The following is a 20,616-nucleotide window of genomic DNA, read 5'->3' as shown; positions in this document are numbered from 1 at the left end:
TAGGAAGTGTCTGAGGCTAGATTTGAACTTAGGATCTCCAGTCTATGGGCCTGGTTCAATCCCCTGAGTCATCTAGCTGCCCCTATCCCTTCAAGTTCTAACTGTACTTCTGTGGAGTACAGATTTTCAATTAGTCTAAATTTGGTTTAAATTCTTGAATAATATTTAGGTAGATTCCTTAGAAGGTTGTACTTTGTTCTTTATAACCGGTAGTACTTGAAATGCACTAACAAAATCATCTAACTGCTTTTCTGTCCTCAAAACAGCATCAGGTTTTGGTTTTTGGAACCTGGTCTTAGTCAACCAAAGTGTTCATTTCTTTTCATAATTCCCAGGCATCAAGATCTGATTTGTCGTGGTGTGTCACCTGGTGAATACTGAATTCCTCTTCTGTCTCAGGGGACCCATGTAAGTAACAGTAAAATGATTAAATAGTTGCAGTGGAGGTAGCACAGGAAAGGAAGAGAAGGGGGAGAGGGGAAGGGGAAGGAAGAGGAGGCTGCCTGAATTTTGGAAGTCTAGCTGCAGTCAATGTGGTACAATAGTGGAGAGTGGTGGCCAGTACAGTTTTTGTGGAGAAAGGCTAACTGACAGTCAAATGGATAGAACAACTGAATGATTAGGAGAATGGAGGAGGAATGAGAGCTATCAGGTTATAACTATTAATGACTAGGCATAAGAGACTATTCCACCAGAAAACTAACAAATTGCCACTGCCGAATATTATTAGTGATACTAAATCCCCAGGTTTGAACCCTTGGGACAATGTTTCTGTGGTCTAGGTCACTAGTAAGTAGGATATTCATAACATGAAGTCTCTTTTAGGGCTCTAAATGTAGGGCATGGGATGTGATAATTCAGGAGAAACAAAGTTCCTTGATTGGGAAGTGGGAAGATCTGGGGCAGGCATGCACATGCACACACACTTATGAGGCTTGATAACTGAGCATACTGAAGAGTACGATAAAGGGCAGCTAGGTGTCTCAGGGGTGGAAAGCCAGGGCTGGAGATGTTAGGTCCTGGGTTAAAATCAGGCCTAAGACTAGTAGTTCCTAGTTGTATGACTGGGGAATTCACTTAACCCCAATTGCCTACCCCTTACTGCTCTTCAATCTTGGAAGCAACACTTAGTATTGATCCTAAAACAGAAGGTAAGGGTTTGGGGGGGGGGGGGGGGGAAAGGAGTACGGTAACAGGGAGCTAATTTCCTACTTTTCTCTTCTGGGTTCAACCAGCTTCTGTTCTAATTTTGCTCTAGGAAGAGACCTGTCCCCCCCACCCCCCATTTCACCATATTACCTAACTCAAGTCAATTTGTCAAAAATTTATTTAGTATCTGTTATGGGCAAGACTCTGCATGGCACTAGGGATACTAAAATGAAATAAGACAGATACTGTTCTTCTAAGAACTAATAGTCTAATAGTGGAGTGGGGGTTGGAGGGAGGGAAGATTAAGATACACATAAATAACAATGATAAAAAATAGGATGTGATCAGAGCAAAGGGATCCATACAAGATGTTAGGGAAATTCAAGGAGGAAGAAATCACTTTCAGCAGGGGCTGAGAGATGGCACCCAAGCTTGATTTTGAAAAAAGGGAGAAAATGAACAAGCTGGGAAGAGTCAAAGATGAAGCTGAACTTTCACCCACGTTTCAGGCATAGAGTAGAAAAGGGTGATTGACTCAGTGTAGAAGATGAAAGAGAGGAAAAAGTCAAAGGTGACTCTGAGATTTTGAACTGGGGTGATTGGGAGGTGGGAGTGCCTTAAACAGACAGAAAGGAACTAGAGGTACATTTGGAAAAGAAAATGATGGATTTGTTTTGGGACATGTTAAATCTGAGGTGTTTGTGGGACATTAGGTGGTGATATCAAATAGGCAGCTGGAAATGTGGAACTAGAAATCATATGGATTATGAGGATTAAATAAGATAATAATTACAAAGTGCTTTGTAGACCTTAAAGTGGAATATAAACAGAAGCTATTTTTTTTTTTTTGCTGAAAGTGAAGGAGAAATGGAACTGAGGATTTAAAGAAAATTTGGAAGTCATTGTGAGGAATATGCTAAGTTAATAAGAGATGAATAAAAGGTTTATTGTAGAATGTTGAGAAGAGTTACCATACATTAGAAGGCCCAGCTAGCATGATTTCATAACTTCCTCTTTAGGGTTCAGGAAAAAGGGTTCAGAGAAGGTAGATGAAAGTCATGCAGATTTATAGGTCAGATTGGCAGAAACAAGGGAAGATCAAGGGGATGAGAGATTAAAGGGTGGAAGAGAAAGGGCACTGAGGATAAGGCCTACAGTAGGCCAAGACTGGATAGAGATGGAGTAAGGCCAGAGTCAGGCTGATAGACCTAGAAGGGATTGGTGAAGAGTAATTAAAAGATGACAGGTCAAAATGAGGGTAGAAGAACAAATTTAAGAGGAGTAGAGGATTAAAAGAGGTAGAAAGGCAGGAGACTAAAATTTGGAAGCTAAAGATCTTGGAGATTAAAAACAGCTTTTAGTAATGGTGAAATCTAAGGTATGAAACACCCCAGTAAGAAGGTGATGAAGGTCAAGACATTCAAGCAAGTGTGAGGAAAACTTATTAGTGGATTTTGTCACTCATGTGGATGATGGAACACACAAATAGGAAAACTGCCAGCCAATGGTCAAAGTCACTGAGGTCAAAGACTCCTAGAGGTCAACAGACAACAATGGCAAGTAGAGAACACCACAGTTAGATGATGGGAATTTCAAAGAAGGACAAGTTGTTAAATGATGATGGCAAAGCACCGGTCTAGAGAAATCACAAGAGGAAGCAAGGATATTGCAAGTACTCCATATATAGACATGGTTTCCTTCCTCTGGCTTCATACAGAGGTGGCCTTGGGGCAGAGCCAGTGAGAGCAACCCTTCATGATGTAAGCTTCCATGATACCAGCAAGCTGGCCTACTTACTTTGTTTCATAATGTCTCAATTAGTAAGGGGTCAGAAATAAGGGGGAGGGCCTTAAAGGTAACAAGGTTTCTTTCCTTTTTTAAAATTAAAAAATGTTTATTTTTTCAGTTACAGGTAGAAACACTTTTTGACAACTTTTTTTTTTAAACCCTTACCTTCCATCTTGGAGTCAATACTGTGTATTGGCTCCAAGGCAGAAGAGTGGTAAGGGCTAGGCAATGGGGGTCAAGTGACTTGCCCAGGGTCACATAGCTGGGAAGTGACTGAGGGCAGATTTGAACCTAGGACCTCCTGTCTCTAGGACTGGCTCTCAATCCACTGAGCTACCGAGCTGCCCCCTTGACAACTGTTTTTTGACATTTTAAAATTCAGATGTTTTTTCTTCCTATTCATTCCTCCCAGTCTAATATATGTTATACCTATGCTTTCATGTAATGCATATTTCCATATTACTCATGTCATGATAGAAGACACATATCACACATACAAAAGAAATCTCCTGAAGGAAGTTTAGTGGAAGATGACAAGCTTTGATATACACTATGACTCTAACAGTTCCTTCTTTGGCTGTGGATAGCATTTTCATTATGATTCCCTTGTGGTTATCCTGGAGACTTGCTAATGGTTCAGCCCTTCACAGTTGATCACTATATAATATTTATGTTACTATATAAATTAATCTTTTGGTTCTTCTCACTTCACTTTGTATCAGTTTGTAGAAGCTTTTCCAGGTTTTTTTGAACTCATCCTGTTTGCTATTTCTTATGGTGTAATAGTATTCTATTACAACCAAATACCACAACTTGTTCATCCATTCCCCAAGTGATGGGCAATTTCTAAGTTTCAAATTCTTTGCCACTATAAAAAGAGCTTCTAAAAATATTTTGGATATAGGTAGGTCTTTTCCCATTATCAACATGGTTTATTTTCAAAGCAGCAACCAAGAAGTAGCCAACAAACTAAAACCAGAGGTAGGTGTTGAGATAAAAACATACAAAGTTATTCATAATAGTTCTTTTTGTGGTAGCAAAGAAATAGAAGTGCCCAATCATTTGGGGAATGGTTTGGTATGTGAATTGATGGAATGCTATTGTGCCACAAGAAATGATAAAGGGAATAGTTTTAGAGAAACCTGGGAAGATTTATATGAACTGATGCAGACTAAAGTAAATGGAGCCAGGAGAATAATTTATACAATTACAATAAAATGTTGTAAAGAAAAACTTTGAAAGACTCAGCAATACTGATCAACACTGATCAATTACAGGTTTAGAGGATTCACAATGAAACATACTATCTACCTCCTGAAAAGAGAGGCAATAGGTTCACAGTGCAGATTAAGACATTTTATTTGCATATGACCAATGAGGGAATTTGTTTTGCTTCAGTATACATGTTTGTTATAGGAGTAGTTTCTGTTTTTCTTATATTCTCAATGGTGGCAGTGGGTGGGGAGAGAGAGAAAGTGGATTATCATGATTAAATGAAAGAAATTTTAACTTAGAAATAAGCTGAAATACAGATTGCTAATGTGAGAACAGCAGAATACAAAGAACAAAACAGGAAAATGTGGTCTAAGATTAGATAAAGAGTTTAAGCAACCTGGTATCCCAAAAAAACTCAGTCATACAAGCAGGTAAGTTTACAATTTGACTGGCACTACTGGGTCACTGTACGAGCATCCATTTGGGGCTAACCTAACACCCCACTTTTTCTTCTGAACTAGTTTCAGCTGTGGACAGCTCCCTTTCTTAGAATTTCTGGCCTGGGAAACAGCTGTGTTTGTGCAACTGTGGAGCCCCTAAGGTCTTTGAGATAAGGGGAGAAAAATAGAGCTGTCAGCCAGGAGAGAACCCAAAGATATGGAATTCACAAGGAAAAGCCAGGTTTCAGTTAATTAAATAAATCGAATAAAAAGAAATCCAGGATAACCAATCTGTCAAGGCCCGAGAGTTCCCATTTTGCCATTACTACTCACTAAATAGGGATCCTCTCTGGGCAATATGGTAACACCTAGGAGGCCTGAATATTTTTGATGCTTCAATCAACTCTATTACTGAAAGCACTACTGTAACCAGTCTTGGATGTTCCACTTATGTATTATCTACTACTCATCCCAGATGCTTCTTTTACCTCCTCTTTCTGACGGAATGGGACTCTAAAGTATTCCTTACCATTAGAACCCTGGGCCTATCTGCTGGAAGAAGCAAAATGTCATAGAAGGTTCTTTTCCTATGTGTCTCCAGGCCTTTCTTTGGTTGATCTCCAACTACAGAGGAGTGTATGCGTGAGGACACTGTTTATTAAAGCCTTTGTGCAATTTACAAATTGAAACAAATAATGGTGGAGACATTTGCAACTATGGAAAAAGCATGTTTACAAAGTGGAGGAAAACAGACTAAATAGGCTTAGATTACAGCAAATTTCTAACACAGCATGAAATGAACTCCACAGAAGAACAGAAGGAGCAACTGGGCTGTTGAGTCATATTTGTTGCAGCAATTAGATCTTTTATAAGGATCACCCACTCAGTGTGCCAGCCTTGGAAAATTGTATCTGCATGCAAGGTCTTCCTGGACACTCCTGAGAATCTCAGATTGGGAAAAACTTTTCCTAGGCTTCTGGTTTCACCTCTCAGGCCCACAGATAGCTTCTCTAGGGCCCCATCTTGGTACAGTGTTAAATCATTCAAGCCCAAGGTGCTTCCCACATTTTCCTTTGGAAACCATTCCCTGTCTCAAACCTTTTACCATGAGGAAATAGGCAGCTTGAGTTATCTTGAAAGGAGGCTGCTGCAAACTCCAAAATCTTATTAAAGTTCTGCATCCAAAAACAGAGGAATAATATACACAATGACTAAAACAATAAAAATGAAAAGAACACTAGAAAGGAGCCAAATTCCAAGTATTTGAAAAACCAATGGCCTTAGAGAAGAGATAATGAAATATACCTTCCTGAAACAGCAAGGTGGAAGGCAGGACTTTCATACGTTGTCAGACCCAGGCACTATATTTATTGGTTGTTCTAGAATTAGCTATTTTCCCTTATTTCCCTTGTTCTATCCCCCCACCCCTCTCTCTCAATGAATGTGATATAATATCAAAAAGTATCAATACAACTCATTTAGGAAAATTAAAATAAAGAACCTGTTATAACTTTCAAATCTCCCAAAAGTAAGGATAAGATGATTCTCAATGTTGGAGGCTGTTTGACTAATGTAATGTAGCTGAATTTCCTTTTAAGTCTTTGGGGAGAATGGAGTTTAGTCATTGATATTCTCTCAGTGTTGAGTCCCATTCCCAGCACTAAAATTGTGGCAAACTATCCTGATGATTAAGGCAACAAGGAACCTACCTGCACACCAAAAATTTCTAATAGCTAACAAAGGTTACTTTACTGGTTCCTACTCTCCCGTTAGTGCTCTCTTCCTTAACAGGTGTGTGGCATAAATACATATACCTTGCATTTACTTACCTGTCTATGTTTTGTATTTGTCCAGCAGATCAGCTCATTTAAGTTTCTGTTTTTTATCTTCCTAGCACCTAGCAGTGATTTGCCAACAGTGGGCATTTAATAAATTGATTTGAAGTATAAGAACTTGATCTTTTTTTTTTTAACCTTACCTTATGTCTTAGAATTGACATTAATTGGTATTTTAAGACAAAAGAGTGGTAAGGGTTAGGAAACTGAAAATTTAAGTGACGTGCCCAGAGTCACACAGGTAGGAAGTGTCTAAGGCCAGATGTGAAACTAGGTCCTTCTGACTCCAGGCCTGGCGCTCTATCTACTATGCTATCTAGCTATTCCCAGGACTTGCTCTTTAAACAACACCATTACCCTACAAGTCTACTGAATAACAAAAGAGATCAGGCCCAGAACAAACACATGCTTAGTGTATACCACTGGCCCCATTTTGCTTGTATAACTTCAACCAATTTTTCTACCAAAGCAGTGCTTGGATGGACACATGATCTCATTCATATGACTATGTCCTCCATCAGTGTACACCTTGACCCTACCATGCCTTCTTACTCTATGTAATTCTTGTGTATATCTTCCCATAAGATCTCCACATCTAGATCTGCCAAATGCTCATGAGACCTTCTAGTTATTTTAACTTCAAATAGGAACCAGTGCTACCCTGTTGGACCAATACTCTGTTTTCCTTCACTCTTGCTATAGGACCAGTTTTCCTCCTTTTCTAGTCCTTGTTCTCAAAAGTCCTTTATAGGTCTTATTAAATACACATCAATAACCAAGGGAAAAACATATCAGTCAGTGGTCCTATGAGAGAGGAACCCAAGAAGTAACATCTTAAAGATGAGGCTTGGTTTTTTATTTTTTTTTATTTTTTTGCTAGTTAAATTCAATTTCATTCAATAAATACTTACTATGCACCAATTATGTGGCAGGTACTATGAAGAGCTTACATTTTCCTGGGAGGAAATGTTGAGAAAATGAGAAAAATGTCCGTAAACAGACAACCAAATGCAAAGTAACTTCACAAAGGAGAGAGCACAGACAATTGACAACAGAGTTGAGTTTTACCTGGATCAACTTTGGTAACATATCTTATTGTCACAGAGGGACTATGTTTAAAAAAATAAATTGTTATTGGTGTCTTTTCTTTCTGCCTCACATATAGTTCCTAGTTAATCCCTCTCCCCATATGAGAGGACTACTTATAGCAAAGAATGGGGGGGGGGGGGGAAGGAGTTCAGCAAAATGAACAAACTAATTGAAAAAGCCTGACAATCTAGAGTGTTCCACTCAGTCACCCTCACTTCTGCAAAGAAAAGGAGGTGGCGCATTTTCAGATCTCTTCTTTGGGGCTAAGGCTGGTCATTAAGGAGAAGCTATTCTTTAGTAATTCAGAAGCAGTGGATAGAGACTACTGGACTTAAGAGTCAGGAAGAACTGAGTTCAAATAGTCTCAGGCACTTAATAGCATGTTATTCTGGGCAAGTCACTTTACTTGCATCAGTTACCTTATCTGTAAAATGAGTTAGTGAAGAAAGTGGCAAACCACTCTAGTATCTTTGACAAGAAAACTCTAAATGGGGTCACAAAGAGTCAGATATGAAAGAAGGATTAAATAAAAACTAGGGCTACAGCAGTGGGAATAGAGAGGAGTTGACAGATGCTAGAGCTTTTAGCTTAAGTAGCTGTATGATCTTGGGTATGTCACTTAACCTTATTTACATCAGTTTCCTCATCTGTAAAATGTATCTTTGCCAAGTCATTCCCAAATAGGGTTACAAAGAGTCAGATACAACTGAAACAATTCACCAACAAGAACAGGAGAGCCCCAAATGTATGGGATATCATCTTATGTGATATCCATAATAAGCTCCAATATGCCCAGCAGAGCATCAAATACACTTGGCAGCTACTACTTGATAGAAAGAAATCTTGATGGATTTCAACGGCAGGAGTTTGAAGTTTATTCCTATATTAAATGAGCTTGTTTTCACTAACCACAAAGTTTGGGCATGAATTGGCAATCCTTACTTAAAGTCAACATGAATTGTGGCCAAGGAGGCACAGTAGAAACCAGGCCTGCAGAAGCAGGATTTTGGTCTCAAATATCTTCCAAGGAAAATTATCTTCATCTTTCTTTTTTCATAAGGATTCTGATCCTTAAAGGAAAAAAAATTACCAAATCACTGAGCTAGAACCACTACAAGGCAAAAATTAATAACTCTGCCTCAGGAAGGCTGCATATAAACAGTCTAATCTGACAGATGTCTAGTGTATTCAAGGAGAAAGCTCCTACAATGGCTCCTGGTAACATGCAAGAGAGTAGAAGAACAAGGAGTGTTCTTGAAGTCAGAACACCTTGAAGCAAGTCAAGTGACCTTGGGCAAGTCACTTAATTACTGTTTCCTCATTTGTAAAATGGAGAAGACTGTAATCTACTACCTCCTTCATGGGGTTAGTATAAGGAATGCATCTTATAAACTGTAAAGTAATATATAAATGTGAGTTATTACTCTAGGCTCATTGCTCTCAGTCAAGGAGTTCCTTCCTATTGTGACAATTTAAGTGCATTAGCTCTTTGCATAGAAGGACAACTGCTTCTAACAGAAATGCTAGTATCCTGATCTTAAGCATTCGCCTGGTTTTCTCTTTGCCAGGATAAATAACCAGATTTTATTATCCAAGCCTTAACAAAATCTTAATGCTACTCACAATTTACATGAATTGAAAGCCACATTTGCAATCGCCATTAAACAAAAGAGCCATGTGACAATTGCCTGCTCTATATAATAACTACTAATGTTTATATCCTGCCATAAGGTTTATAAAGCACTTTATATATACATGGTCTAACTTGGGCCTTACTACCACTCCTGAGTTAGTATTACTAGGCTCATTTTATGAAGATCCTCAGTGTCAAAGGTGTTAAGCCACTTGCTCAGGGTCTTATAGCTATTACTTAAGTCAGGATTTGAACCCAGGTCTCTCTCAGTTCTAAGTCCAGAATTCTATTATCTACTCCATAATGTCTTTCTTTTCTTTTCTTCTTCCTTCCTTCCTTCCTTCCTTCCTTCCTTCCTTCCTTCCTTCCTTCATCTTTCTCTTTCTTCCTTTCTTTCTTCCTTCCTTTCTTCCTTCCTTCCTTTCTTTCTTTCTCTTTCTTTCTTTCTTTCTTTCTTTCTTTCTTTCTTTCTTTCTTTCTTTCTTTCTTTCTTTCTTTCTTTCTTTCTTTCTTTCTTTCTTTCTTTCTTTCTTTCTTTCTTTCTTTCTTTCTTTCTTTCTCTCCCTCCCTCCTTCCTCCCTTTCTTCTTTCCTTCCTTTCTTTTTTTCCTCTCTCTTCTCTTATCTTCTGTCTTAGTAAGGTCCAGGCAATGGGGGTTAAGGGACCTGCCCAAGGTCATACAGCTAGGAAGTATTTGAAGTCATATTTGATCTCAGGGCCTCCTATTTTTAGGCCTGGTTCTCCTGTCTTTCTACAAAGAGTCTAACATGAGGTAATTATCTAACACCAAAATAAAAGATGTTGAAAAACCACAGATTGCTCATGACAAAGTAAAATGTGGCCTGAGAACTTCACTACTCAAGGAAGAAGCTGTGAGCAATACCGAATTCTTACACTAGAAAGAGAGCCACTTCCTTATTTCAGAGTAAAATTATTTGATTTAGTAGAGGATGCTGAGACTTTAAAAGAGAAAACAAAAACCTTTGCAGAATAGAAATAAACAACTCTCTTCTTTCGTTCCCTTAAAAGAAAAAAAAAACCCTATGTAATAACAGAAGAGTAATGAGGTTGGAAAACAGATGTGGACAAAAGAAAAGCTAAAGCTTCAGTGTGGCCCACACAATCTGGGAAGGAATGATAAAAAACTTTACAAGCTGTTTTGAGTCTTGAATAAAAAGAGTAATCAAGCAAGGCTGACTTATAAAGGGTCAGGGCACAGCATCCTGAAATGGAGACTAAGCAGAACTCCATCTCCTTAACTGTACCCTGGGATCCAAGGTGGTGGCTGGGGGGGTGGGAGGGGAGGTGGGAGGGGAAGGATTTTCCTGGGTAACAGTCCCTTCTAGTTCATTCTTGATTCAACCTTCAATAATCTCCATTGTCCCCCACCCCCGCTGGCGACTCACTAATGGGCTGGCCTCCCTTAGTCTGGTTTCAGTCCTTGGCCTTTTTAATTCTCTGACTGAGGCATTTCAGTCTCTTTCTGGGTCTCAGAGGCAACATGTGTCAAATTGGATAAATGTGTTCAGTTCTGGTTTAGGGGAATTGTCAGTGCCCAAATGATTCTTCCCTGCCCCCTTTCCACCTTTTTTTCCTCCTGTGGACAACTGGAATCCATGTCGGAAAAGGAGTGTTAAGTGGGGGTCTTTAGCCCTTCCAAATAGAGCTTATTCGGCTTAAAACCGTCACAAAGCAGTCACACAAATCTAAGAAGAGAAAAATCTTCAGAAACACCAATGGGGTCATTCCCCACAAAGATGATTCTTCTTTGTCCCTCCCTGTGGGCATTCTTAATGTTGATGATTTATGACACTCATGTCAGGCGCCCATCAGTTTACCATCCCAGGCTACTCTGTACAAAGTAGATCCCAAAGTGGTACTGTGAGAAAGCAGTCTGCTGCCGTTGCTTGACTGACTGAGCTTCTGAAAGCTTTCAAAATCTCCACAACTGAAGTGGGGCCAGCAGCTAATTTTATCCGTGAGTTCCAGGAGAGAGTAAAGCTGGTGGGAAGATTACAGAGTTCCTTGAAGCTCTGACAACAGGAAGAGAGTTGTCAGCCTTCTTGTCTCTCGCCCTAAATCCCAAGGGAAACAACAGTGGCAGGGCGTTTTATAACACATTCCCACTGTAAAAAATTTTGTATTTTAGAAAACATGAGGCTGGCTCACTCATTTTCCATAGACTTTTGTGTCAGTGAAAACAGATGACCTTAAATTTATATTTTTAGCCCGCCCTTTCACTTCTAGTTTGCCTATGTTAAGGTCTAGAAGTCTCCCAGGCTCTTTCTTGAAAAACAGTAGACACTTGTAATGTTTAAAACGACAAGGCCTTACTAATGTGTCTTGTGAATTATTTGGAGGGGGAAAGCCCAAACTGATTCCAAAGTGCCCTTGTAGAAAGGTGATTTCTATATGTAGGAGACTAGTCCAAAGCTACAATAATATCCGGTCCTTGATATTCACCTCAATATCTAATAAACTTATACAACCTAAAGAAGCCAGCCTCAGAAGCCCTTTGAAAGGATCAAAACTTAGCCAAAGAGAGATTCTGGGATTCATGGAGAATTCAATCCAATTAAACAACAAGCATTTACCAAGCACCTACTATGTGCCAGGTGCTGGGAATACAAAACCAAAAATGGAACAGACCCAGCCCTCAGGAAACTTATGTTTACAACCTGTAAATGAATACATATACACATGATAATCTTTGGAGGAAGGAAATAAGGAATAGTAAAAACAACTAAGAGGATCCAGAGTGTTCCAGGTCAGCAAATGGACAGTTGCCAAGTCTAAGGATAGAGCCTGAGAAGAGAATCCAAATCTCTTCTGGTGAAGGGGCTATAAAAGACAGGAAGAAAAAGGAGATTGCTCCCACGGCTAGAGAACTGAAATCTTTTACTTAACATTCCTTTGCTGATGGATTGGCTTTCTTGAGAAGCCATTTTCTACAGTAGCCCGTTGGCAACTTAAGAAAAGCCCATGATTGAATCAGAGAACCTCAGTTTCTCCAGTATTTAAAAAGATCCCCCAAACTTTTCAATTCCTATGGACAGGGGCTGGCGGCCAGAGTGCTATTAAAGCCAGAGCTGGAGTCTAAGAAGAGAACAAAGTACAAAACATACAGGAACACTGACCATAACTCTGGGTCATTAAGCTGGCTGAATTTCAGGGCTCTCAAATACTGTCAGCACTTTCAAGAGGAAGATGATTGGATCAAGAGGTAGATTGGATCTGTAGGAATCTATCCATTCTTTTGTTCATGTAATTTCTTAAAATGATGAACTTAAGTAACTGTAATGTTCATTAGGTTTGTAACTGGTAGAAACATTTACATTCCTTAAAGATTTATTTAGATCTAGGGAAACAACTATTCTATATTTGTACATTGTTGTGTCTTGTTTTATCTATGTATCTCCAGAGCTAAGCACAGTGTAAGACTCTTTATTACAATCATCATTTATGTGATATTTTATGTCCTACTTGATGGGAAAAAAATCCCCAACCTGGCATTACTTCAGTTCAATTAAATAAGCATTGATTAAATATCATCTATATGTTTCAGGTATTGTGCTAGATGCTATGGACATAAAGAAAAAAATGATAGTCTTTGCCTTCAAGAACTATATATTCTACTGGTAGGACACAACATGTATGCTGATAATTAAGTATAAAGTATATATAAAGTAAAACATGTTAATTTTAAGGGTGACAGAGCACAGATCATATCATTACATATTATTGTTTAGAATTTTTGTTGAATCAATATGCAAAGTCCACACACTAGTTTCTTCTTCTTCTTTTTTTTTTGTTAATGGTGAATTTCTCAGTTTGCCCTTCATTTTCCAGTATCTTTTGAAATATGAAATGGGTGCAAGTAGTTGAGATAGATTTCCGGTCCCTGGAACTCCTTTCCAGAAGCTAAAATCCTACAGAGCATTGACATTAAAGCAAGTAGTTTAGGGGAGGATAGCTATGGTCACAGTTCCTTTGGATTTAAGAAAAAAACATCTTTTAATCAGAAATGAAATGAGAATCCCCAGAAGCTCAAGGCATCTTGAGCTCAACATCTGTCGGTCTAGAACAGATTTGTAAATTAAAATAGAGAGGTATGATATAGCCCCATTTTAAAGCATTATACCTACAAAACCACATGCTAGTCACACTAGATATACAAGAATGTATTTGGAGACTGATGGGGGGTAGTTTTTATTTATGAAAAAATTAGGACTTACACTTAGCTTCCCAAATTTCAGAATTGGTGACAGTGTAATTCACATTTCTCTTGAAACTCCTAAGTCTGACATTCTACCAGATGATCTCAAAGCACTTATAGTACTTTATTTATTTAGAGAATCATTGCCTAGAAGCTAAGTATCACTTGGTCATCTTTTTTCATGAATTTAGTCAATAAAAATTTATAATTTATAGAGAAACTATTAGATACCAGGTATTATACCAGACATTATGATGGATACAAAAATGTAAGAATACACGCTTTTTTCATTCTAAGGGTTTAGAATTTGGCAGATGAGAAAGGATGTATGTATATACACACACACATACACATACACACACAGAACAAAATGGTATAGGCTATGTGTCATAATGAAGAGTGCTATTTATACATTTCCAACTAGAAGAAATCAGAAAAAGAATCATACAGAAAATGCCCAGCCTATGTTACATCACTTAACATTTCAGTTTTCTCATCTGTAAAACTGGGAGGGGGAGGAGGTAAAAGTACTTACACTGTCTATTTCATAACATGTGGAAAAGACCTTATTTGTTATCTAGTCGAAATCTTTTTTTTTTTTAACAGATAAGGAAACCGAGGCTGAGAGAGGTTAATTTGTTGCAGCAATTTCAAAGACAAGAAGTTGTGGTCATCCATCTTGAACAAAAAGAGCAGGGTACTGACAAAGATGGCAAAATAGTGAATTTTTGGACTCTCAGGTAGATATGAGGAAAGCACATTGTGTTGTGGCATCAAAATAATAAGGTCTCACATTTATGTAGAGCTTTACAGTTTACAAAAAAATTATTCTTGTAGCTCAGTGAAGTGAACAGTATTATCTCCATTTTTTCAGAGAGGAAGACTTGCACAGTCATACAGCTTCAAAGTATCATAGCTAGGATTCAAATAGAGATCATAAGATTCTAGATCTAGAACTAGAAAGCACTTCAGAGATTAAGTTCAGCTCTAGCATAGAGGAGTTAATTGACTTGTCCAAGGCCACATGGACAGGAAGGAACAGAGTTGGTATTCAACCCTATAGTTGAGACCTCAGCTTCCTCAACTATAAATGAATGGATTGAACTAGATATGTTCTAAGGTCCCTCCTAGATCCTCCTAGGCCTCACTCTAGATCTATGATCCTGAGCTGTATCCCTTTACAGATAAACCTGGTGCATCACTGGCAAGAAGAAAGCTAAGCTAAAACTAGGCAGGACAAGAGTTTGCTACCCTCAGGATAAATGGACCTGCACTGACTAGGAATGGTATGAAATAGGACATATAGCATCAACAAGAAACCATTAAAATAGAGGTTCCTTAAGGGCAGGAGCTCTCTGTGTGTGTGTGTGTGTGTGTGTGTGTGTGTGTGTGTATAAACACACAAATATAAGTGTATATATGTGTACATATGTTTATACATATACCCCCATATTTGTGTATACCTAGCACTTAGTATAGTACGGAACTCAGTAAATACTTAATGAACATTCTGATTGATTGATTGACAAACCAGAGTCAGTGTACTGTGACTGAATTTATGAACAAGAAAGGCCTGAGGCAGCCAGACCTTATTCTGAGAGAGAGGGTCAAAGTGGGTCATTTCTCATCGCCCAAGTGAAGGGCCAAATCAATATCAAAAGGCTTGGCAGGATGACAAAACCAGGCCTCCAACCTTGTTATTATCATGGCATGGCCGCCCATTTGTATGTTTATTAGGTGTTGGTTATTGAAAGTTTGGAAGGCAGGCTCTTGTTCTAAATTGCTAAGAGAAAGGCCACAAAAAGACCCTTCCTGTTAGCGGTAACTCTTAGTTCCCAAGTCCTGTACACAGTGTACTTATCTTCAAGTGAAAGAGTGCATGGAAGACTTTTGAAGAACGAAGAGTTCTCTGGTGAATACTGTTTCGCTCAATCCAGCACTTGACACTTGGGCCAAACATAACTGAGAGACACAGAAACCCAGCTCTTCTCAGATTACAACATTCACATCTACACCGTGGGGGGCCAGGATGCATCTATCTCTGTGACAGGGAAAAGACACCAAGACTCATGGATTCTGGAAATATTTCACAAGCCTCTGAGCACCAGCATTTTGACAAAGATTCACCTGATGGTTTCCAAACTTAGGGTGCCCAAGAAAAATCAAGTGTGGAGAATCTAAACTTAAGTTGTGCTAAACTTTGGCAGCCAAAGATGAATTCAGAAACTAAAGAAGCTGGTCTAGGGGTCTCTTTGAAGGTGGAACATTTATCCAGGTCTGCCTTTGATTTGTTAGGGGACCCGGAGGCAGGCCTTGACTATTTGGCTTCAGTTCTGCTGTCTGCCTAATGAAATTACTGATGGTAAAGAGTATTAAAGAAGGGGGAGGGGGAGAATCAGGTTTTTCTATCAGATAGAGAGATGGAGATGGGAATAGGAATATATACCCCAAACATTCTTGGCTGTTGGGCTTTCTTTCTAAGCTAAATCCAAGTTTTTTGGAAATTTGTGATGATGCCTTTATAACATACTAAATGACTGAAACTAGAGTGATCTCCTCAAAACAGTAAAGTATTAAGAAAAGGAAGTGGAACCAGAAAACATCACATTTTATTTATTTATTTATTTAAACCCTTATTTACCACCTTAGTGGTAAAAAAAAAATACACAATAGTATATATTGGTTCTAAGGCAGAAGAGTGGTATGGACTAGGCAATGGGGATTAAGTGACTTGCCCAGGGTCACACATATAGGAAATGTCAGACCAAATATGAACCAAAGACCTCCTGTCTCTAGGCTTGGCTCTCAAATCACTAAGTTACCTAGCTGCCCCCAAAATATCATATTTTAAATGGGAGAAATAAAAATTTCTTCAATGACCTATTTTGGCTTGCAATAAGTACAGATTTGACTTCTGCTGGTAAAGAATGTATTTTTTTAAAAAAACAACATGAAAGACGTCTCTAGCAACCAGATACTATTTTACCTGCTAGTTAAAGCAGTATAGTTAAAAAAAATCTTAATCTTAGAGATTACTTGTTCACACATGTCAGAAAGACAAGAAAATGGATTTGGCAAGGGGGAAGGGGAAAAAAAACTTTAAGTAAGAGAGAAAATGAGGCATTGGCTAAGGAAAAAATATCCCTAAACTAACATTAACCCATATTTTGTAAACTACCATTGATTTACATTAAGCAGAGATACATACTAGTCATGTGACTTCAAGCAACTTGAAATGCCATAAAAAAAAGTTAAGTTGGTCTGGTATGAGTGGAAGTACTGTGGGAGGCTTCAAAGGGCACTGTTCTGGGTTATGGGACAGCAACCTGATAGGGTTAAATCTCTCCGGTTTCCCTCCACAGACGGTCTTTAAGTAAAAACACTTAATTTTTATGGGGTAAGTACTCTCTGATACCTAAGAGAAAGAAGACTGGCTCTCTTGAGATTTTCCTCCAGGGTCATTGATATGCTGGCTGGGGACACTCAGGTCCTCCAACTAGGATTTTAAAGAGGGCCATGGTAACTCTACTAGCTTGGCATGTCTCATCTAAAAGGTTTTCCTCCTTTTCTCCACCTACTTCTAATTATAAACCAATAATCAAGTCCAAGGTTGCTTTCTCTGAAGGAATCTAATGGTGGGGTTCTATGGGAATATTGGCTAAAGGTTTGGATGACTCCTCTCTTCCAATCTTCCTTCAATGCTGGGTCTGACACAGTTAGCATGTCTCATTGGCCTGATGCAGTCTTCCTTCCTTTTAGGATTAACTCTGGAGAGGCTCCAACAGAGCAAGAGATCTAAACTGTTCTAGAAACAGCAAATTCAGGGACTTAGTTTCTACATGTTTTTCACATTTCAGGGAATGTCCCCAGTAAAGGCCAGGATGGGGCTGCATGAGAGGGAGAAGACAGTGCTCCAATCTATCTAACTGCAGCTGAGTAAGGGAGTCTACTTGCCTACAAGGAAGAAGCCCATGGAATAATGGCAAGAATATTGGATTGGAATGGAGAAGAATTAAATCTGAGCCCAACTTGATCCCTAACTCTCCTAAATGACCTTACACAATCTTCTTTGGGCTTCATCTTTCTCCTCTGTAACTAACCAGGTAAATAAGGCACCTGAGATGGGATTTGACCCCAGATCTAGTCACTATTCTAAACTAGTGGGACTAGATTACTTTTAAGTCTCTAATGACTTTTACTTTCTAAAGTTCTACCAAGGCAAATGGACTCTACAAATGTTCAATTCCCAGGCTTTTTTTTTAAACTTCTTTATTTCTATTTTAAAAAATTCGCATGTTCCCGTGGCCCCAGAATGCCTGCCTCCAGCCCTCTGGAGTCCTGGGTTATGTGAAAACGGCTGTGCCAAGCTGGCCGGTGGGCGGGGCTCCAGCCTTCAGGCTGACTTGTGACATGTTCCTGACGTACTGTGTGGTCAAGGAGCCGGGACTGGGGGTGCTGAATGCGGGCCAAGCCTTGCACTTCAGTTTCCTGACCTGGCAGCCATTCAGAGAGACCCTGCTAAGTGCTATTTCCTAAATACACTCGCTTTTCATAACAATCTTACCACATTGCTTTCCTTTACAAGCGCTCTTAAAAAGGGAACTGGCCTCCTTCTGGTTAATCTACCCAGACTGCATTTGGAAGCCATCAGAAACTGAACTCTAAACAAAACGTTAATAATGTGTTGTAATCTGCCCTCGACGTTGCAGATGAAAAGAAAATGTTTTATAGTTTTGGAGCATATGTTTTAATTGCCTTTTAAGACTGCGTATACTTTTAGGACTTGCTGTTATAAACCTGTAGTATCTGTTTCGTGATAACTGTTGAGTGATCTCAGCTATTTTTATTAGTTTCTTCTCCCCCTCTTATTCTTCTCTCCTTTCTCTTAAAATGCCACCCTTATAAGGCTCCTTCAGATCATACCTGATATAAGGCTCCCAGGCTCAGGGTCTTCATTATAAACAGTTTCTTTACAACCTTCACCTCACTATAAAACACTTGTTCCTGAAAATGAGTTCTATAAACAAAGATGGAGTGGGCGGCTTTGTCTGACAACCCAATGGGAGTGGGAACTTGGCACTAAAGCATTTTTTTTTTAAAGTAGGGCTAGATGACCTCAGGAAACCTGAGGCTCTTGCTATTCTTCTCAATTGTGGATATATTAGCCATCATCCCAAAGGTCCCAGAGAACAGAGTCTATAGACACACAAGGATTCAGGTTCCCTTTGGCAAATCTATTAGCATTGGGCTAGTTGAGGAGTTAAGCCTATCTCAACCCACAGATTGAGCCAATCCTTGGGATGTCAGGTCAATCAGCACAGAAAACTAAGGGCTGAGGAGCTATTCTTGTTTCTGTCTTTTACCGCTGCTAATAACAAATAATAGTGGTCCTGGGTCAGCTAGGTGGCTCAGTGGATAGGGTGTCAGGCCCAGAGTTGGAAGGACATGGATTCAAATCTGACCTCAGACACTTCTTAGCTGTGTGACCCTATTTGTCTAGCCCTTGCCCTTCTGTCTTAGAGTTGTTACTAAGACAGAAAGTAAGTTATTAATATTATTAGTAATAATAATGGTTCTCCCTGACTTCCTGGGCCAGTGACAAAAGAAAAGCAATTTCATACTATTAATATTTTTATATTATTCCCTTACCAATAAAATTTATTTAAGCATATACTCATATATGTATATAGAGAGATGTCTGTATAGATATAAAGCTATACACATATCTTATTTATAAATTATATCTAAGTAGGTCTATAGATAGCTGGCCTTGAAGCCAGGATGGTGAGGGTTCAAGTCTTTTTTCTGAGACATGTTGGATGTGTGACCCTAGGCAAATCTCTTCTCAATGCTTTAGGAATCTCTAAGGCTGAGTTTCACAGAAGATGCCAAATGACAGACATATGTTTTAGTTGGAGAGGTTTCCTTACTTCGGGAGTTTTGTATCAATGAAATCACAGGTTTGGCCTCTGTGTACATTATACAACTTAGGAAAAATTGAAATGAAAAAAGATAAAGATGAAATAATGTTTTGAAAATAGTTTATTTATTAAAGGTAGAGAATATGATTTTTAGCAACATCAAGATTATTGAATATAGTTCATGAATTTTGAGGATCTTGGTTTAACACTGTGGTACAGTGATTAGAAGGTCTAGGTCTAAATTCTTTTTAAAAAATCTTTATCTTCTGACTTAATATCAATTCTAAAACAGAAGAGTGGCAATGGCAAGGGAACTGAGATTAAGTGACCTGCCCAGGTTTACACAGTGAGGAGATATTTGAGGCAATATTTGAGTTTAGCTCCTCCTGGCTTCAGATTTGGTGCTGTGAGACCTAGCTTCCCCTAGGTCTAATTTTTTTTTAATCCTTATCTATCATCTTAGAATCAATACTATGTATTGGTTCCAAGGTGGAAGAGTGGTAAGGGCTAGGCAATGGGGATTAAGTGACTTGCCCAGCGTCACACATCTGGGAAGTGTCTGAGGTCAGATTTGAATCCATGTCCTTCCAACTCTGGGCCTGACACCCTATCTACTGAGCCTAGCTGTCACAGGACCACTATTATTTGTTATTAGCAGCGGTAAAAGACAGAAACAAGAATAGCTCCTCAGCCCTTAGTTTTCTGTGCTGATCTGAACCCAGGACTTCCCATCTCTAGGCCTGGCTCTCTATCCACTTAGCTATGTAACTCCTTTCCACCTACCCCAACCTGTAATAGGAAGAGGACTTTTGCAATAAAAACTTTCAAGTGATTGACAGGAGCATATGACAAGAGAGTCACATGGGAGCCTAAGGGTCAAGATCTGGGTAAAGATTCTAAGGTTCCAACAGAAAGACTCCTCTCCTGAAGGACCTAAGAGATTAGAGGTTTTACATCAGGTTTCTAGCTTTTTTTGTGATACTAGCTGAAGAGAGAGGAATCCTGCTTGGACTGGCTGCTGGCAGCTAGAACAGAAGATTAAAGTCTCACTTCTCCACTAGACCTGCTTTGGATAGTTTTCATCTGAAAATCCTGGCCCATTGATTGGACTCCATTTGTGAGATTTTGTGTTGGGGAAACTTAATGTTTTTAGCTTAGATAAATTAGGTTTAAGATAGTTTTACAGAAATTAGGGTTTAAGATTAATTATAATAATTTTCCTTACCCCTTTCCCTCTTCCCTTTCCCAAAATTAAACCTGATTTTTATGTTTCCTTCTTGTTCTTTCCCCTAACAAAATCCCATTTGTAAGTTTGCATTGCAAAGTTCTT

General features: G+C 38.9%; 1 protein-coding gene and 1 long non-coding RNA gene across 2 annotated transcripts in view; one reads left to right on the top strand and one right to left on the bottom strand.

The window, feature by feature from the left end:
- The window catches only part of BCAS3 (BCAS3 microtubule associated cell migration factor), a 957,541-nt gene that overhangs the window by 152,102 nt on the left and 784,823 nt on the right, over positions 1 to 20,616 (bottom strand). The gene's annotated exons all lie outside the window — the stretch shown is intronic.
- Positions 327 to 7,574, top strand: LOC103096390 (uncharacterized). The gene is made up of 2 exons (XR_001627992.2): positions 327 to 408; positions 7,360 to 7,574. It is a non-coding gene; the product is annotated as an uncharacterized LOC103096390 (long non-coding RNA).

The sequence above is a fragment of the Monodelphis domestica genome, chromosome 2 (assembly GCF_027887165.1).
Source record: "Monodelphis domestica isolate mMonDom1 chromosome 2, mMonDom1.pri, whole genome shotgun sequence".
Lineage (NCBI taxonomy): Eukaryota > Metazoa > Chordata > Mammalia > Didelphimorphia > Didelphidae > Monodelphis > Monodelphis domestica.
This window is presented reverse-complemented; position numbering and strand designations above follow the sequence as displayed.